The sequence below is a fragment of the Haemaphysalis longicornis genome, unplaced genomic scaffold (assembly GCF_048455015.1).
Source record: "Haemaphysalis longicornis isolate Haplotype H1 unplaced genomic scaffold, Haemaphysalis longicornis Haplotype H1 scaffold_5, whole genome shotgun sequence".
NCBI lineage: Eukaryota > Metazoa > Arthropoda > Arachnida > Ixodida > Ixodidae > Haemaphysalis > Haemaphysalis longicornis.
In genome coordinates, this window is record NW_027526385.1 from 35,850,415 (window position 1) to 35,870,215 (window position 19,801).

Here is a 19,801-nt window from a genome sequence, read left to right on the forward strand (position 1 = left end):
CACAGCATTTTATCACGACTATACTTCAATTTCCGCCCGTGATCTTGAGTTGATGGTTGGCATCAGCATTTTGACATCATCAGTTACATTATCTAAAAACTTCAACAGCGCGAACTGACAGGACGAAATAAGAGAGACACAAACGACATAGACGGGCGCTGACTTCCAACTGTTACATTGTTTCCTTTATCAAGAGGAACTTTTATAGCCCTGTGCGCTTTGTTGCTTGGTGCCCAGATTTTATACAGGAGACTGCTCTCCCATGTGTCTCCCAGATGACGTGCAGTCCATTGTTTTATGTAAATCTTATCGCTTGGCTCTTGCCTCCCATCAGCGGCTCGTCAGGCGGGGACCTTTCGGCCAGATAGCGGGCCGCATTTGCTTCAAGTGACCCGCTCCTAGCAAGGAGTTTCTCACTCATCCTTTTTGGTCGTTTCAGTCTTATAATGCCGTGGCTAGCGGCATAGAACATTGCACCATTAGCAGCCCAATACTCGGCTGATGTTTTCCAGCAACGAGCGTCGAAGCATTCTTTCTTCGGTGCTAGAATGATGTCCTGAGTAATTAATCGCGTAGTCATTCAAGGAGAGCCCGTCGCAGGCGTGGCACGAGAAATGCGGGGTAGCTTACATCCGACTCGCAAGAGGCATGCCGAAATTATGCGCAAGAATGTATCTCCCCGACCACCCATAGCATACTGCAGCGAAACCGACACATTCCATCAGTCCGTCTAATCTGGACACCTGGGCATGCGTGTCTCCCTGGCAATGAACGCATTCATGTGACAGCCAGAGGCCTCACCCTCTGGGCACCAGCGGAAGACCAACCCAAAGCAGTCAAGACAGAAAGCAACCCACTCACATACACACAAATATTAAAACACTACAGATTCTCCCGTAGGACACTTCCTCCGCCCCACGCGCAACTCACCCGTGAGGAAGCCGCTGCATGGCACCAGCTACAGACTAGCACGTTTCCTAGCCTCTCGCTCCGGCACACATTCTACCCTACCATGTACCCAAACAGATGCCCATCCTGCGGAGGACACCCGAACCTGTATGACCCCACATGGGAATGCCCCAAACCCCCGACCCAATTGCCTATACCCAGCCCCTCCCCCTCCGGATGGGAAGCCGCTCTTTCCAGCTAAGCCTTGGAAGACCAGCGCGGACTGATCGACAGGGGATGAAGGATCGCAGCAGCAAATTGGGACCGGGACTAAGGGCACCGCCCTCTGAGAGCTAAATAATCTCACTTTATAATAAAGTTTTCTACTACTACTACTACTACTACTACTACTACTACTACTACTACTACTACTACTACTACTACTACTACTACTACTACTCCCCAGCGAAGCTACTCCCCAACTCCTCGGCGGTATCGTTCTTGTGGCGTTTGTGTGGCTCTTGGTCAGAGGGTGTAGCCGCGCGTTCGTTTCTGCATGGCAATGGGAACCTCGCGTTAAAGGCTAGGCGAACGCTCCTACACTAGCGCGCCTCACACTCAGTCTGGGTGATACGCTTTTTCTGGTGGGAATTATGGCGAGAGTTAAGCGAATAAGAGACGTGCGTGCCTGTTATTGGTGTTCACCACTACTTTTACTTTAACCCAACCACTGCCGCTTCCTTCCCTCCATATCCAACACAAACTTCAGTGCCTCAATCCTCCTCCTCCTCACCCAGCCTCCCCACCCTCCTTCCTCCACTCACCGCCCCTCCACCCCCTAAGCTTGAATGCCGAATCGGCCCTCCCTCTTTCCTGATCTCCCCCCCCCCCCATGTTTCACAATTTTAAATTTGAAGGACATTTTGTAAACCCCTGCGCTGCTTCCTGCCCGCTTTGCAAAATTGGTTAGAAACAGCAAAAAAATAAGAAAATGTGCACAAAAGGCGATTGAAGACAATAACCAAATATTCCGTATTTGAACGATAGAGCAGCTAATACCTTGATGCAGTTTCCTTTAATAAACTACGTTACGGATTCACTCGAATATTAGCGTTCAAGGGGCTGGTTTTAAATTACGCACTTCTTGCGTTATTACACCACACTGCCAAATCCCTAGCTATGATGTAGTTTCGGTAGCAGCCAAAGGGAAGTGAATGTATTGACATGGCGTCGTGGTGAAGGAACCGGATTATTTGAAATGTTTCAACGAGCCTAGTTTCATGCTCAATCCTTTTGTATCATATGCAAAGTAGTAACATAACCTTTGTTCTTGCTTCGAAGGATGAAAGTGACAAAAACCCCGTGCCATCTCCACTGACGTAAAACCTGGTGAGGGGCGAAGCGAGCAGTGTATAAGTCTTTCTTGGCGCCTTGGCGTTTTCGCCAACGGAGATGAAACCGTTGGGTGGTAGAGGTATACAGCTTTGCTGTAACAGTCTCTGGTCTTTAAAGCACAAGCTCTCTAGTACGAGGCGTAAACGAGTGTCCCGTGTTTTAGTGCCGTGAGTACATGAGAAGAAAGACGATTACGACGACGAGGACGACGACAGGAGACACCAGCAGCCTCACGCCTCTAAGAGCATTCGCCCTAAATGTTGACGCCCGGAGTTCCCGTGAACCATCAGTGCCTATACAGAAAACGCCCGGCGCGATTTTTTTTCGTAATTCTTTCGATATAAACAACTATCACGCTGTTTCGAGTTGCTAAAACGTTGGCGCATCATCCCTGCTGCTCGTAAACCCGCTCGTGTGTAATGTTCGCATCAGAATCATGTTGATTTTTCTAATGTTATTTCACTTAAGTCGTTTGTTGACGTTATCATTTATTTTAAACATTATTCGTAAAATGTTTCAACATTCCTTTTTCTAAACGCCTATTCACCATACAGTTTTAAGAGATCCGCTTAAGTGGCAACATCCTGCCTAGATACGTCGCCGATTTTTTCCCTACCAAGGCCAACTGTCCATGAACAGGGGACCATCATACTCAACAACGAACCTATCCCATTATTGTCGGCTACCCATTGTGGGCTACCCATTGGCTTCTGAGTGAAGGAAACCTATGTAGAACGCCTTAGAAGCCTACGGCCTTCATGTGCAGGGAGATTGGGCTCCCCGACTCGGCTGGGCTTTCAGGCCCGTAAACAGGTGACAGATCTAATGTGCTGTTTACACAAGATCCAGTTATGCACGACTGACACATCAAGCAATACCAATAAAGTCATGATCATCAACCCGTTCGTGCCACCTCGAGCGTATCCGTTACAATTCAATTTTTCAACCACCGCAGGTAGGCAAGAACAGCGCACACTGTCGGATCTTTTCGTATTACCAACATCCACACTTTAAATCAATTCATCGGCGGTGCGTACAAGGCCTATTGCAAACTACCACAGTGGCCAGCACCACTTCTGCGCTGACCGTCATGGGACACCTTCCAAAGTACTAGTGAAGCCATGTGAACAACATGGAAAACGCTTCCGCGACCTCTAAACGAGCCCAACTGAAGTTGTTGTTGTTGTTGTAGTCCTTTATTAGGCGAGGGAAGGCCATGCGGCCAAAATAGGGGTAGGGGAAGGAGGGGAAGGGAGGAGTAGCCCAGTTAAAAAGATGATGCGTCCATGAAGACGGCACAGGGGTTCCCTTCAGATCGCGGAGGTCAGGCTAAGGTGTAGATCTAGCACTAGGGGATTTTCACGACCGGAGTAGGCCCGATTCTACACTAATCTTGAAAGACCACTCTCTACGCCGAACGGCCCAAGGGCTCTGATAAAATTCGGATTTTCAAATGGAGGATCATCTTCTGAGGCATCGGGAGGCATAGCATTGGTGAGGATAGGCCGGTACAGCAAAAATGCGGAGCAGCGCCAGATTAGGTGGTCAAGGGTGGCGAATGTGGTCATTCGGCAGTGGGGACAGTAAGGAGGTGGAGACCCCGTTGGGTACAGTCAAACGCTTGTATAACGAAGCATGCGGGAACGTGGTAATTGTTCGTTATACACGTCACTTCGCTATATGCATCGCGCAATAAATTGACACCCTATAAAGCAGATAAGCATATATAAGAAGCAGAAGTTTATTCCATCTTACAAGAAGATGAAGGTTACAAAGCAAAATTATACAGACGAGGGTCCCATAGTCGAGACTGCATCAGGATCATCGGTTAATTATTACATAGAAGAATAAAACACAGTGGAAGCCTCTAGAATCATAATATACAGTGGCATATTATAGAGCTATATGCATTGCAGAGTAGTAATGTAAATTATAAAAAAATATTGGCAATATAGCAATACAAAATAGGTAGTATATTTAGGGCGGACTCGAAAGGGGAGAAAAAAATGACAAATAGAATAAGAGGAAACGCAATATTATACATGTAAAACTATAGTAATATTCAAAAGAACACTAAGGAATTTTCACGAGATAGAAAACGCTAAACCGCGCGTCTAGGTGAAATTTCTAAACACCCTATGCCACAAGAAACAAAAGCAGGCATAATTACATTCACTCAGTATGAGAAAACACGATGAAGCAAAAAGGAAAAGAAGTGCAGCACTACAAACATAAATTCATCGAGAAAAAACAATACGCAAAAGTGCAACGAATAATACTAAAAAATACACAAAAAATATAACTATGCCTGTTATGTACCATTCAGCACTCTAGAAGAAACTTTTTAAGAAGCCTTTTAAATGATGATAAAGATAATAGAGCTTCAATTTCATCGGGCAGGCTGCTGTAGTTTGCAATAACTGAAAAATGCGAATGCATTTTACCGTAGTTAGTGGAAGAAAGTAAGCAAATAATTAGAATTAGCCTTTAATGTTGTGTTGGAGGTTGAGCAGAATTCGCTGCAGCATCATCGTGCGGTAGCGGCCTTTAAGGGACCGTATGATCCCTTGGTCCAATGGCTGCAGCACCGACGTGCAATTCGGCGGCAGAAAAATCACTTCCACGTGATTTAGCTACCGGGATCTTGTTGTGTGCGGCGCAGTTGTCCATGAGAAGAGCAATCTTGCGATTCTGAAGGCGCATTGTTTTCTCCAGTTGCAAAAGCCAGGTTTGGAAAAAGTCCGCCGTCATTTAGGCCTTTTTGCTCGCAACTTAATATGCTGGAAGGCTACGCACGCCCTTAAAGCATCGTGGCTTTGCCGACCTCCCAATCACTAGCGGCTTCACCTTTTCAGTCCCTGCTCCATTGCAGCAGAGCAGCACAATCATACGTTGCTTGGACTTGTTTCTCCCTTTGCAGCGATCTGTTTTCTCGCAGAGGGTCTTCTGAGGTAGCAATTCATAAAAAAGAGCAGTTTCGTCGGCATTAAATGTGTCTTCCGGCCTGTACTCCTGCAGCACTCTCAGCAGTTCGGACTCACGCCAATTGTCGGCGAGATCGTGCGGTGCGTCGGCCTCTTCGCCAGCCACAGTCTTGAAAACAATGCCATCTCGTTGTTTAAAGCTTCTCAGCCAGCCACTCGTCGCTTTGAAGTACGCTTCATCTACGCCGAGGGCGAAAGCAAACAGTTTGGCCTTCTGACACAGCACCGGCAAGCTGACAGGAATCTTCCTTGCACGTACATCGGCAAACCACGTGTAGACGGCGGCGTTAGCATGCTGAAATGTGGCTGCACGGATCCGCTTCCTTGACGGGTCCGTTTTATGGTGTGCCACTTGCTCCTGTATCTTTTATTTGTCCTTAAGAAACGTCGACAAGGTCGATGCGCTGATACCGTACCCCTCGGCTACGTCCTTTTTTTTTCCAGCCGCTCTGCATGGCACTTATGATCTTCATCTTCTCATCGAGGCTGAATTGTCGTCGCTTTTTAGTCCCAGCAACTTCACCTGCACTAATCGTGATTCCAAGACGTTGCAACACGAACACAGCACAATCAAACAACCACGCTACAGACCAGATCAGCAGCAGACTCACTTCTCTCTGCAGTCAGGCAGTGCGCGCATGCGCACACTTAGCTGACTCTTCTTACGCCGTTTTTCTGCTGCCGCCTCCCCAAGACTAGCCCCAAAACTCTCCTCCAAATCATTGTTGCCCTTTGTCCCTTCCTTCTCGCAACCGCCCTGTCATTAATAAAAAAAATTCTCAAATGTACACGTTTCATCCCAAATTTGCACACCGATCGCCCTTTTCCTTCTTTCTTCTCGCTAAAAAGTGCAAGTGCTCCGGGAACAGCAGAACAGCCAGTCAGGACTTGGGACCACGCCGACGTACCGCGCCTGTTTTGTGCCATTTCTCATTTTTTTTATTACACTGTAGACTCTGCTGCGACGACGAAACTCGGTCCAGACTGCTTTTCCGCCGGTAGGAAAACAGTGGAGCGAGCGGAAGAAAAGGAAGGCCACCCAGCCTGGAAGTTCCGAGGCGACATGGAAATTGTTTGTCGATGTCTTCCGCGCTCCTATTGTGTCTATTCGGCGTCTGTCGTCAGAAAAAAGGCCGAAGGTACAACTGGTTCAGCTACAGGCCAACGCCTTAAAAAGAGCGAGTAACCGCAGTCGGGCCACGCCGCCATTCTGTGCAGGCGTTTGCGCCCCCTCAGTGATTCTGTTCTTCGCCCCGAGGGCCAAAGGCGCAATTAGGTGAACCGTCCCCTCTCTGGCTGCGTAAAAGGAAACATGTGGGCTTCCCGCGGAGGAGTTTTGTGGGAGGAAACACTAGCCCTCGCTTAAGCGCGCTGCTGGGAAAGTATTTCGGAAGGTGGGGGAAAGGCGGGGGGGGGGGGGTCGAACTCCCTCCTCCCGCTGGCTACATCCCTCAGCAGCAGTGCAGCGGCATTATCGGCATTTTTTATTTTTATAGTTCTTTAAAAGATAGCCCGGGGTGACCTTGGTCTGGCCGTTTGCATTAGCGAGTGCCATCGGCGGCAGCAGCGGGCCACGGCGACGCAGCCCCGAGCCTATACCGAGCAGCCCGGTTGCTCGGATTCGGTTCGCTGCTGCGCGTTACCACGTGTGTGGCTAGCAGTATTCGTTATCAAACAATTCAGCGATTGGGAACGCATGATTTTCTTCGTTAAACAGGCAAATTTGCTGTAGTGGTATTCACTGTAGTGGCGTTCAGAATACATAGGAAACATCGGAATCTAGCCAGGCCACATGGCATGCTTCGTTGTACAGGTCATTTCGTAGTAGAAGCGTTCGTTGTAGCGGCGTTTGACCGTAAATTCATTTTCTTGTGATGTGGGGTGTGAGAGCTGCGTTCGCTCTAGCTTTGTTGACGAATACTTCCGCAGAGCGAGGCATCGGGGGAGCCAGAGCCAGGTAGCCAGGAGGGGTGACGGAAGAAAGACGGCACTTCCGTGCCTGGCGTGCGTGATCAAGTTGAAGGCGAGGGCAGGGGGAGGAGGGCGACGCGTTGTCAACCAGGGGAGGTGTACTATCAAGGCGCTCCTGTGCTGCATCATGTGCAGCCTGGTTGCCCCCATCCGGATCTGTGTGACCCGGAACCCATGCCAAACGGGTAGTGATCCCATTACGCGACAGAATGGCGGTCATATGTTGGATTCGGTGCACTGATGGATGATCGGTGAAGGGTTTGCGCAGCTCTTGGAGGGCTTGGTGAGAGTCTGTGAGAATGCCGATGCGTGGAGGTGGCGAGTTTGTAATGGTGAAGGCCAAATGATCCAGTGCGCTAAGGATGCTCTGGAGTTCCGCTTCCAGGGGGGACGAGTTACAAGCGTGATGTGTGAGGGAGCCGTCCAGGTCCGGTCGAGCTGGGCAACGCCAGGCCAGACCCATATGGGAAGGGGAGAGGCTAGCATCCGTGAAAATATCGACCTCGTCCGGCAATTTCGCTGCGAGGACGCGCTGAAGGGCCCTTTCACGAGCGGTACGACGGGAGCGCGGAATTCCGCTTCGTTGGTGGGCAACTGTAACAGGCGGGCTTACCCAAGGGGGAAGGGGTGGTGAGGCCGATGGAAGTACTGGAGGTACACGTTCGTCCCACGCACAGAGTGCAGTCCCCTGTTGTGTTAGAGTTCGCCGAAGCCGATGTTGTTGCACGGCTTCCGCAAGGAGCTCTTCCATCGGAGGGACAGGGGCAGCTCGTTCAAGAGCGTCAATGCGAGTATGCCTCGGAAGTCCGGTGATCGTACGAAGCATGGCCCGGTAAAGCACCGCTAAGTGCTTCTTGTGAGCCGAAGAGAGGTCATAAGCCGGGGCGCCATAAGTCAGACAACCGACGGCTACTGCCCTTGAGAGTGTGAGACACGCCGATTGGATGGCGCCACCAAATTTGTTGGAAAGGCGAGAGATTAGGCGCAGCATCGGTTTACAATTTTTGCGCAGCTGCGTTATCCATTGCCGAGCACTGTTGTGGCTAGCGAGGGGAACACCTAGTAGACGGATATGGCCACAGTGTGAGGCAATGGGTGTGTCGCCGATGTAGATAGTATGATGCATGTTGGCGGGCGGTCGGTGCTGACCGTGGACTAGGAGAAATTCTGTTTTCTCTGGTGCCAGCTCAAGCCCGAGGGTTGGGAGACTGGTTGAGAGGCTGTTTACCGCCGCCTGCAATTCTGTAGCCATGTCTTCAGTGCATTTGTAGTCGGCGGCTTCAACCCACACTGTTAGATCGTCAGCGTAGATAGCAAAACGAGCCGCTGTGTCCCGTTCCAGGTTGCGGGCTACGCGTGCCATAGCCAAATTACAAAGAACGGGTCCAAGGACAGAACCCTGGGGAACACCCCTGTCTAGATAAAATGTTCTTGGGTTCCATCCTGGATGCGTGCTGTTGAGCCGAATTGGACGATTTTCAAGAAAATTTCGTATCCAGTTTTGGGCCCTTTGGCTGGGGAAGGCCATAGCGAGCTCTTCGAGGATCGCCGATTGGCTAACGTTGTCAAATGCTTTTCGCACGTCAAACGTGAGGACATAATCCGGATTGCCAGCCCGTGATGTGCGATTGAGAACACGTCGGAGCAGCCAAAGGCAGTCGTGCGTACTTAGGTGAGGACGGAATCCAGTTTGAGCCGGGTGAAACCACGGACGCACGTATTCCAAATAATACTGAAGGCGGTTATTGATTAGGCGCTCAATAAGTTTGCAAATGGTGGGCGTGAGTGAAATTGGGCGAAGGTTAGTCAGGACAGAGGAGTCTTTGTTTGGCTTGGGTATCGGATGAACTAGCGTCAGTTTGAGGTCATTGGGAACGTCACCCGAGGCCCAGTAAGTATTAATTATATCAAGCAGTATTAAGTGCGCCGACTCATCCAAGTTACGCAGGTGCTGCCATGTCACACCATCATGACCAGGTGCAGAATGTGGTTTGCCCTGGTGAAGAGCCGCTTTAAACTCCCCCATGGTGAATGGGGCATCCAGATCTCTATCCACGTCTGGAACCATTATGGTCGGCAGCGGGGTGTGGGGACCGAGAGAGGCGTGAGGGAAAAACGCCGTAATAAGGCGACGCTCAACGTCCTCTGGCGTGTCTCGGAGAGTGAGCGAAGCAAACAACGTGGGTTTTTGCTTGCACTTGCCCGACAAGCTCCGAAATGTGCTCCATAGTTTGGAAAGCCCTCGTTCTTTACCAAGTTTCTCACAAAGGCTATGCCAATGCTCGTTGGAAAGGGATCGTTGGTATTCCCTGATGATTTGATATTGGCGACCAATCCGGATCAGGTCTTGCTGACGTTTTCCGTTGGTGAGGTAACGTGTGGTGAGAGATTGCACGCGCTTCCAGAGGTTAGTGAGATGTGCGTCCAGGGCAGATGTCGAAGAGTCGCAAATGATTTTCTCTGTAGCCTGCAATTTCGCACACTGTATAGCCGCAGTGAAATGCGACAGGGTAGCATTTTCAGGGATATCAACGTTGCTTCGAAAGGCTGTCCAGTTGATGTGCGAAAGGCATTGACGAGCGCGAAAGCGCTTTCCTCGAAGAGTAAGGAGGATCGGGTAATGATCGCTTCCCCAAGTGGTGGTATAGGGGCTCTACTCACGAATCACCCCAGTATCCCAAGCAAAATAACAGTTCACCTGACCTCACCATTTCAACTGAAGTACAAAGAAATCAAACAATAAGATAAATAGCTAGCCTTGCTCGTTAAATAGAATACTGCAACCTTTTCAACAATCGCGCATTTACTACCAAGCTATGAAACATCTTCTGTCGCCAAAAGCCCGGGTAAGAAGATGTCCGACCGCTTGGCCATAATTGTCCTCGCTACCGTGCAGCCAAATGCTGATACCACAAGCAAACCTGTGGCCTCATTCTGCAAAAGTCTGCAGAAAGAGAATTCTTTACTAATGCACAGCATGCTCATGCCACTTGTATTGAGTGTTATTTCGTTTCAGCCTTTTTTTTGTTTTTCTTAATCCTGTTCGACCAATGATGTCCACTTACACAATTAAAACGGTTACAGGTGTTACTTCTGCGAAATGTGCGTATTTTTGTAAATCAAAGGCGTTACACGGTTCGTCATTTCCAGTAATATTTGATATTTTCTGATTTTTTTTCCGAAATTTTTTCAATGAATTATCTCCCTTTACATTATTATAACAAGTGCAGGTGACAGTTCCGCAAAATCTGCGTTACTATAGAAATGCCGGGCATACTACGGTTCGCGATTTCCCCTAATTTTTATACATATTTTTTGTTTAAAATTTTGGTCGATAAACTATATCCATTTAAGCTGTTGCGACGATTACTGGTGGGACTTTCCAGAGATCTGCAAAGTTGGGGAAATGCATGGCGTTACACGGTTCGTCATTTCCCGTAATAGTGAAAATTTGTTTAATTACCTAGCTTTTCTAAATTTCATTCGACCAATTGTCTCCATTACGGTATTGTAACGGTTACAGATGAAAATTCTGTAAAATCTCCATTGTTGTGGAAAAGCCTAATACGGTTCGCATTTATCGTAATTTTTTCGTTTTTCTTATTTTTCAGCTTTTCTAAATTTCGTCCGACCAATTATCTCCGTTTACGCAATTATAAAGATTACAGGTAGAACTTCGGCAATATTCGCATTTTTCTGGAAATACAGGGCGATACACGGGTCTAGCTGTGGGGGAGCTTGGCAAAGAATGCTACGTATTAAAAGTGGCGTCGTGCTCAGGCGACGAGGTAGTCTCATGCAAGCGAATGTATTCTTGGGTCAGAGTGTAACTATGAGGGGCGGAAAAATGTAGAAAAGACAAAAGGAGCGCCCCCGCACTCGCCCCCCCCCCCCCCCCCTCTGGAGCAGCCTGCAGATGTCCAAAGCTACGCACACTATTGGGCACCGCATTGGACCATGAGCTGGCCCTTTCGTGCCTCTCCCCGTCTTTTCTCCACTTTCCCGCCCCACAAAACGACGCCCTCACCGAAAAATACATGCATTTGCAGAGCACTGCCACGTCGCTTCAAACTGACGTCGTTATTTTGGAGAATTCCGCCCCTGCTGACCCTTCCTTCCATCGCACGAGCACTATTCCAACTCCGACCTAACCAAGTGCACGTGACCCAAGCACTCAGAATATCCATACACCCGGCGAGAACTAGAATCAGCCCTGCAGCGTGTTAATTAACGCAGCGCCCCGAGCAAGAACGACAGCCGGGCCACATTAAGAAGTCTTCACGTAAAAGTAACAGACTTTTACCATAACTCTGTAACGATGCGTCGACTGCCGGATTTTTAACCGCACCCCTTAGACATTCAATCATCCAACCAATACACAAGGCTGGAAACCAACCGCTCACATCAAAAACCTTCACACGGTAGCGTATAGCCATGAACCACCTATGCTCAACCTTCTAACGACAACGCAAAAGATCCAACCTACCCATGTGGGAATCCTTTGTGGCAGCATCCGCAGCAGCACCATCGTTATCAGTAGGCTTCCGTGCTGTATTAGAATAAATGAAGACAGCGAGGTTGGGTCCAAGGGTGAAATGTCACCGTTGTCGTTGTTTCGGCTTTTAATGGTATGGCGCATAACTCATCATGTCCGCGTCTCGTCTCCGCGGGCTGGCCTGTCGGCCTCAGGTGCCGTGCAACTTCGTAACGTAGTCCGCTCGCCTTGATTCGCGACGGCCGCTCTGCCTACATAACTGGTGACTCGAACACCTAACTCAACTGAATCACGTATCTAACGCGAGGAAAATACTTCGAGCCCCGTCATCGCCCTTTTCTTTTATGCCACCAGTCTCCTTACGAAGAGGAATATATGGTTAGGTCTGATGGATGGCCAAGTTACCATGCGTGGCTTCTGCATCTCAGCCAAAAGGTACAACGTCCTGGGCCAGGCTTTACTGAGCGTACAGTCTCCTACAGTGCCCGGAATCCTTGACGCGCCAGATTAACCGACAAAGTTGCAGTCATGAGCTCCAACTACCTCCCCTGATGACCTGCCGCGTGCCTGTGGTGACGCCGACCAGTATTCTTTAACGGCAAGATACAACGTAGAGCTTGCTATCTCAGCTTTCGCGGGTACAACCATGGTCCACAATGCCTTCCAACTTCCGTGCCTCGGGCCGTTATTGCCCACGTGCGTTCAGCGCTTATCGTTAAGCCCGGTGGGTTAAAGAAATTCTATTTGGCTCCAAAAAGATGACACGACCTACCAAACGCTGTCTGCGGGGTCGACGTCATAGTCGTTCACCGCGCAAAATTCGCCATCTGTAAGGGAATGGTGAAGTGGACCGCACATAGCGGTCCAAGTGCTTGCGGGTGAGCGTCGTAAGACGGATACTATGTTCGTTTCCAGACAATATTTCGGAACTCACGATGTGCTCATCCAACTGAAAGAGAAGATCCCCGTCCGTACCACCTTACACTCTCCAAGGGTCATCCTTGCACTCGACTTCAACGGGGCTTTCGACAACGTGGCACACGAGGGAATCCTCTGGAACCTGAACAGCGCGCAGGATGCGCGGAGAGGATGTACGACTGCATTGTAGACCTTTTATACGACCGCAAAACAAAATCAACATCGGTGAAGTCACTTCTGGCCCCACCCCGTTCGGGAGTTAAGGAGGCGGCCCACACCACCCTTACGACTAACCACACCGTGCCGTCATTGGTGTGAGAAGCGCTGAACGGGCACACACCGTCATACACCGCACCACGGAGTTGGGGTGGCTGCTCATGCATTTCTACTTTTTCGTCCAGATCAACCTGCGGTGGCTAGATTCTGTCGTCGGCCGGGCGAAAAGTTTTCCACCGCAAGGAAGCATCGTCGCGGCTGCGCCGGACAGCCCCGGCGACGAAGCACCGTCAGGGAAAGAAGCATTTCACCTCAACTGCTGCTCCCCTACCATGTTGTCAACAGTGTGACGTCAGTGGACACTCTTGAGCTCCAGCATAAAACCCGGAGCCATCTTAAGCAGCCTTTCAGTGGGGTTGGCAGTACCGTGTTCGGGCCGTTGCTCATGCATTTCTACTTTTTCGTCCAGGTGGACGACAAACATTCTGTCTTCTCTATTAGAGACGATCCGCTCACTTCAGTAGTGCGGCCAAGCCCACAGAGCCTGCTTTCTTCATTGTGTGATTGTTCGCTTGTTATTAGACTAGTGCTGCTGACCTCAGGTGATGTGGAGTTAAACCCTGGACCCCGCTCAGACTCATATCCTGGTTCCAAAGCCACCTTAAACAGCCAGCTTCTCAAGAAAATCCTAAATGAACAAACGAAGACCAATGAGACGCTCTCTGCTCTTTCGAAAACTTGAAACAAGTAGAAACAATGGTAGGCAACGTACAGGAAAGATTCACCGCCATAGAAAAAGAGTTAGCTCGCCTACAACTATGCGAGGATAAACCCGCCGAGCACGAGATAATGACTGTAGAAAGAAATAAACTGGTGCGAGAGTTATCCGATAAGGTGGAAGACTTCGAAAACAGGAGCCACCGGGATAAAATAATAATCTATGGCTTGGAAGAGGGTGATAGCGAACAAACTGCAGATTTAAAACAGCGGTATGTTAAGGGCATTTTTAAAGATATCCTCAAGGTCAATGTTACATCTGTAGAACGTATGGACCTAATTGGCAAGAAAAAAACAAAATCGAGAGCTGCGAGTAATTCTTAAGCTGTACAATTTATGTAAAAAATTGTTAGTCCTTCGTAATTGCGGCAAACTGAAGGGAACAACAATATCGATATCCTTAGCCTTTTCAGCACGAGTTCGGGACTTGCGAAAAAAACCATGGCAATTAGTAAAAGACGATCGGGACAATGGTGGCAAGGGTACTCTTGTATTCGATAAACTGAAGATAGAAGACGACTTGTACGTATGCGATGAACAAAAAGATGCAAGAGTTTCCCTGCGAAGGGCACGTCACGATAGTCCCGCTAAAAACAACGCGTGGCACGCGCAAGCCACTACATCGTTTGCCTTGGTATGTTTGAATGCCCGTAGCATTGTTAACAAAACTGTTGGAAGAGTTGTTATTTTCGTACACTCCTGATATTGTAGTGATAAGTGAAACGTGGCTACACCTAGACATACCTGATTTTGAAATTGTTTCTTCGTCATACTGCCTACTTCGGTCAGATAGTAACGGTAGCGGGGGCGGGGTCACCATTGCAATAAAACGCGGCTTGCACTATCGCAGAGAAAAGGGTATCGCGAATAATGAAAGCGTTTGGTGCTCGCGATGCTCCAGTACTGATCGGTGGCATCTACAGAAAACCAAATGCGTCAGATGATTACCTTTTACAAGTACATGACTATCTGGTTGATAAGGTTACCCCCGCACCAAATTAATCCTTACTGGAGATTTCAATCTCGCTATTGACTAGACAAACTTTACACTACTAGAAATTCCGCCAACAGCGAGCTATTATACAATATAATATTCAATTTTTCATTGTCCCAGTTGGTCCAGGAAACAACCCGTATTCAAGGAAATACTTGCTCCATACTAGACCTAGCTTTTCTTTCTGATATCCCATCCGGTAAAGCCACTGTAGAAGATGAAATATTTGACCACAAAATATAATCATAACTTTTAACCTTGAATGCTCAAATCCCAAACCCGATGGTACAAATTCACGGATAGCCGAGAAAGACTACACGGGAGCTGATGATGCTTGTGTTATTGATTACCTCGACACAGCACTAGAGACTTTTTATCAAGAGGAATGTGAGGGTGTTAATGGTATGTGGATTCAACTGAAAAAAATATTTACGTACTGTGAACAAAATTTTATCCCAACGAAACTAAAACGCACACGAAGAAAAACACCATGGATCAATCGTCGTGTTATTCACCTGAAAAGAAGGGTACAGAGAATGCGCAAGAACAAGAGGACCCAATCATTTTAGAAGAACTTGTATTTGAGCTTAAGGCGGAAATTAGAAGTGCAAGGCAAACTTTTTTTTCACATACGTTATCTCACTTCATGCTGCACCACTCAGAAAACATTTGGTGTTACTTGGCACGGCCTGAAGACCCAACAACCGAAGTAGAAATTGAGGGTACTGTTGTAAATAACGCGCAGGCTGTTTCCAATGCTTTCAATAGATATTTTCAGTCGGTATTTACGCGCGCATGCGCACCAAGCAGCCCTGTTGCTCCGGTGCATTCTTTTTCAATGCCCTATGTCCTTATCACTACGGAAGGTATTCTTAACCTGCTGTTGCAGATCGATGTTAAGAAATCAGTGGGTCCGAATAATATTTCAAATGTTTTCCTTCGGCGCTATGCATTGCAGCTATGTCGCTTTTTTGAAGCAATTTTAAAGCATCCCTGCTAACAGCTTCTTTACCTGCAGACTGGTTGTGTGCAAAAGTAATTCCAATTCATAAGGCGGGAGCATGGTGTACATAGAAACCTTCAGGCATATCTCACTAACTATTTGCTGCTGTAAGTTATTGGAACATGTAATCAACAAAGCAATAATGACATATTTAGATGATAACAACTTATTGCACCCAAACCAACACGGTTTCCGTAAAAACCGGTCTACTGTTACTCAACTCTTCGAAATCACTCATGATTTCGTAACAACTATTAACTCAAAACTGCAAACTGGCGCCATATTTACAGACTTCACCAAAGCTTTCGATTAGGTGCCCCACAGTAAATTGATTGACATACTTGTATCTATTGGTATTAACAGTAACATAATAGCATGGATGAAAATGTATCGATCAAATCGTAAGCAGTAAGTTACCGTAAACAACGCAGCCTCTGATTCATTGGAAGTTTTTTCTGGGGTACCGCAAGGTTCCGGTTAAGGGCCCATCTTGTTCCGAATATATGTCTTTGATATTTATACGTGTCTTGCGCCTAACGTTAAAATGAGACTATTCGGTGATGACTGCGTGATCTACATCACTATCAGCACTACTGATTACCAGTTTAGACTTAAAGGAGCCATAAAGAGAAAACAAAAGTTTGTTTTATTCGAAAGATTAGGTGTTTCATAGTACACCAAGCGCTGTCCCCGAAGCAAATGATGCCTTATTCATTGAGAAATAAGGCAATTTAAGCCAACATTTTAAATCTCCCGCTAAAATTGCACATTCCGTGACGTGAACAATGGCGTCATACGAGCCGGTCCATGAAACAAATACTTAGTATGTCGACTCCATATAGCACCCACACGCGGGAGTCGATCGAGAAGGCGGCCATTTTAAAAATACTAGTAAAACCTAGTGCACCCGCAGCCCTAGTCATGGAATCGCCTGATCCGGAGAACAAAACTCTCGCCGAGAAGCTCGGGCTTGCATTTAACAACCTCACACCACTTGAACGCTCAATGCTTCTAAGTGCACGAGCGGCAAGAGTTGTGGGATATGCGGTGGACGGGAAAGCGACCATTCCGCGATACCCACAACAGACGAGCGCCCTGCCGTCGGCACCGCTGCCTCGTCAGCCCCGTCGCGACGGACGAATACAGAGTGGTACGTATGTTCCGTATTTTTATTACGGTTAATAATAGTTCAATTTCAGTAGCAGTATCGCTTACGCCAGTTGGCCGTGTATAGAAAGCCGTTCGCGCGAGCTCTCTGCTTCGACCAGAAAGATACGATCGTCAATTCGCGGTGTTAACGGCATTTTTTCCCCCAAGATCAGAGCGATTTGACGAAGTCGGCGACGAGCGCCAGCATGTCCCAGGAGTGAGCTAACGTAAGGGTCCCTGCCGTAATCACTTCTTCGGAAATGAAGTGAGCACACTCGTACTTCCTTTAGCTCTCTTTCTCCTCCGTTTGCAAAGTTCACAAAACAGAGCCACTTGCTTCGCCGAGGTTCGTCGTTGGGCAGCACATGAAAAGAGATCTCCTCACCGGGGATGTCACACTCCCTCGACGATTTGCAAGTACTACATGGGTATTTCAAAACGTAGCAGCAAAATTTCATTGTAAAGTACTCGAACAAACTGAAGTTTTCAGTGGTTGTAAACTGGAAACGAGCTCCTAACTATAGCAGCAAGCCAACACCATTCCGAAACTTCAACGAGTCGTCGCAGTTTCGGAATGGTATCTCGTCGCTGCTTGCTGTTCCTTACTCCCCTCGTTTCTATTTTTACCTTTGCTGGTTGGCGATATGACGGCCAACCTCCTGTGAAGGGATTACGATACCAAGCAAGGTCGCGGCTGTGCGTGCTGGGACGGTTCGTTGGCCCCTAAGAGCCTCGAACCCGAAAATTTGTCTGCGCGACGGCGAGATGTCCAGCTCGGCCGGCGGTAGTTTCGTACGCATTGGCGCACACGCTTGCGTGTTCGTTCGGAACTTCAACCGTTTACTCCACCGTTCTTTGTCATAAAAAGAATGTGCAGTATGTTTCACGGGCATTTATCTCGCTATGCAAACTGTAAGCCCTGCCTAACATGCGTTTGCTTTTGCCGGCCTCCGCCAATCGCAGAGCATTCTCGAGTGACATCATAGGTTCTGTTGCGGAAAGTGAGCTGGTGGGTCACATGATCATTTCCTTTTTTCCTAATTATGTAGCTTATTTGAGCGAAGTTTGCGTTATAAGTGGTGTCGTTATGGTTCTAACGAGGCAATCCTGCGAATGAACCAAACTTTTTTCTTCTCTTCATGGCTCCTTTAACACCACACTAGCTAAATTGCATGTTGGTGCCTTGAGTGGAGAATAGAAATTGACGTATCGAAAACCGCTTGCCTTAGCATAACTCGCACAAAAACAATCCGTCATTTGAATTACAATTTAGTTGGCACAAGCATTGCAAAAAACGACGCTGTTAAATACCTGGGTGTCACTTTTACATGTAAACAGAAGTGGGATGCACATATAAACAGCACATACACAAAAGCATTTCACCAGCTAGGGTTCCTGCGTCGAAAAGTTGCTGGCGCCTTCTAATGTAAAACTGACAGCATATACATCTCTCATAAGGCTGATCCTCGAGTACACCAGCATTGTTTGGAACCCCCAAATAAATATTTTTCGAACAAATTAGAAAACATCAACACAAGGCCCTTCGCTTTATCTATTCGAAGTATTCGAGGCATGACATTGTCACTGAGCTGCGCAGGCGGGCATGCTTACCGACCCTTGCAGCCTGTGGCCGTGTCTGTTCCTTAAAGTTTCTTTTTCTTTTATATCACATTGGTTTAAGCATAGATAAGGACAACTATATAAAGCCACCTAACCATCCCTCCCTTCGTACCAACCATACTAAGTGCATCATACCATTCATGTCACGCTGTGTCAATTTTAAATATTCATTTTTCACGTGAGCAGTGGAAGAGTGGAACAAACTGTCACGTGAATGCGTTAACCTTTCCTCTGCAGAATAATTTGTTCGAAATGATGAAAGATTGTTTCATGAAGAGTGAAAGTTTCCCTTTTTTGTTTCTGAGCGCTTCAGAACACACTAACACTGTAACATCTGCTGATGCCAGGATGGTGTTTCGTGACCTGGCCGTAATTTTGTGCAATAGCTTTCATCTTCCAAGTTTTAGTTTCACCAGCACCTTGTGATTCTCTTTATTTTGGTATCTGCGATTTTCCTTGGTTTGTACCCGAGTGTGTATATTTTCACTCCCACCCTGTATGAGCCTGAGAAAGGCGTAAAATATTAAATAAAAAATATTAATAATAAAACTTTCCCCTGAAAAAAAATTATTCGCTTTTTATATAATCGTCGGAAATGAAATATGCCTGCTATTGTTTCTGCGCCTGCGCTTCCAATTTACCCTCTGGTACAACCGGGTGTCTGTAAATTAGACGTCAGGAAAGAAACCGGAGATTAAAGAAGTCTATTCCTCCATCTTTCTCCCCGCAGGAAGCACCTTGAGCAATCTGGTGACGGTGTTGGTGACACCGCGGACCCCGAGCCCCCATACATAATCTGGATCCAACCGTGGCGATGTGTTGTACGGTGAAGTGTAGAAACCTCAAACGGCGGCCTTCGGAGCTCAGGTCAAGCTCCGGCGGATGGGCTCCCTGTCTGTTTACCATGCAGGAAGCTCCGGGACCTCTCAAGATACCAGGGTAAGGTTTGAGAAGAAAGAGACCCCATCCCCTACTTTTATACTGTAGCTTATGGTATTCTCTAAACAGCCCAAATTGAATAATCGGGCCCTGAAAGGGGCCCGCACCAAAGTAACGTCGAAACCTCTTCTGAACATTGACCTCCTAAGCAATGACATCTTTCCTCGCTTCACTCATTATGCAGTCACTTGACAAAGAAACCCCTGTAAGTGGAAATCAGTCTTCCTTGTTGCAAAGTTTGTTAACAAAGTGTTGCTGGAAAAAACTACAAGGTGAAAAAACGTGCATCTGGATATGTGCTGATCGAAGTCAGCCACAAAGAGCAGGCCAATAAGCTCCTGCAACAAAGTAACATCGATTGTCCAGAAACAACAATCACACTTCACAGAACCCTAAACTCTTCTCAAGGCGTTATCTCGGAACTCGATTTAATCAACAAAACCGAAACCGAC

The 19,801-nt window shown here is 47.6% G+C and overlaps 1 pseudogene; it reads left to right on the plus strand.

The window, feature by feature from the left end:
- Positions 1-13,312: 13,312 nt before the first annotated feature.
- On the plus strand, positions 13,313-19,152 carry LOC144139633 (uncharacterized; annotated as a pseudogene).
- The last annotated feature ends 649 nt before the right edge of the window (positions 19,153-19,801 follow it).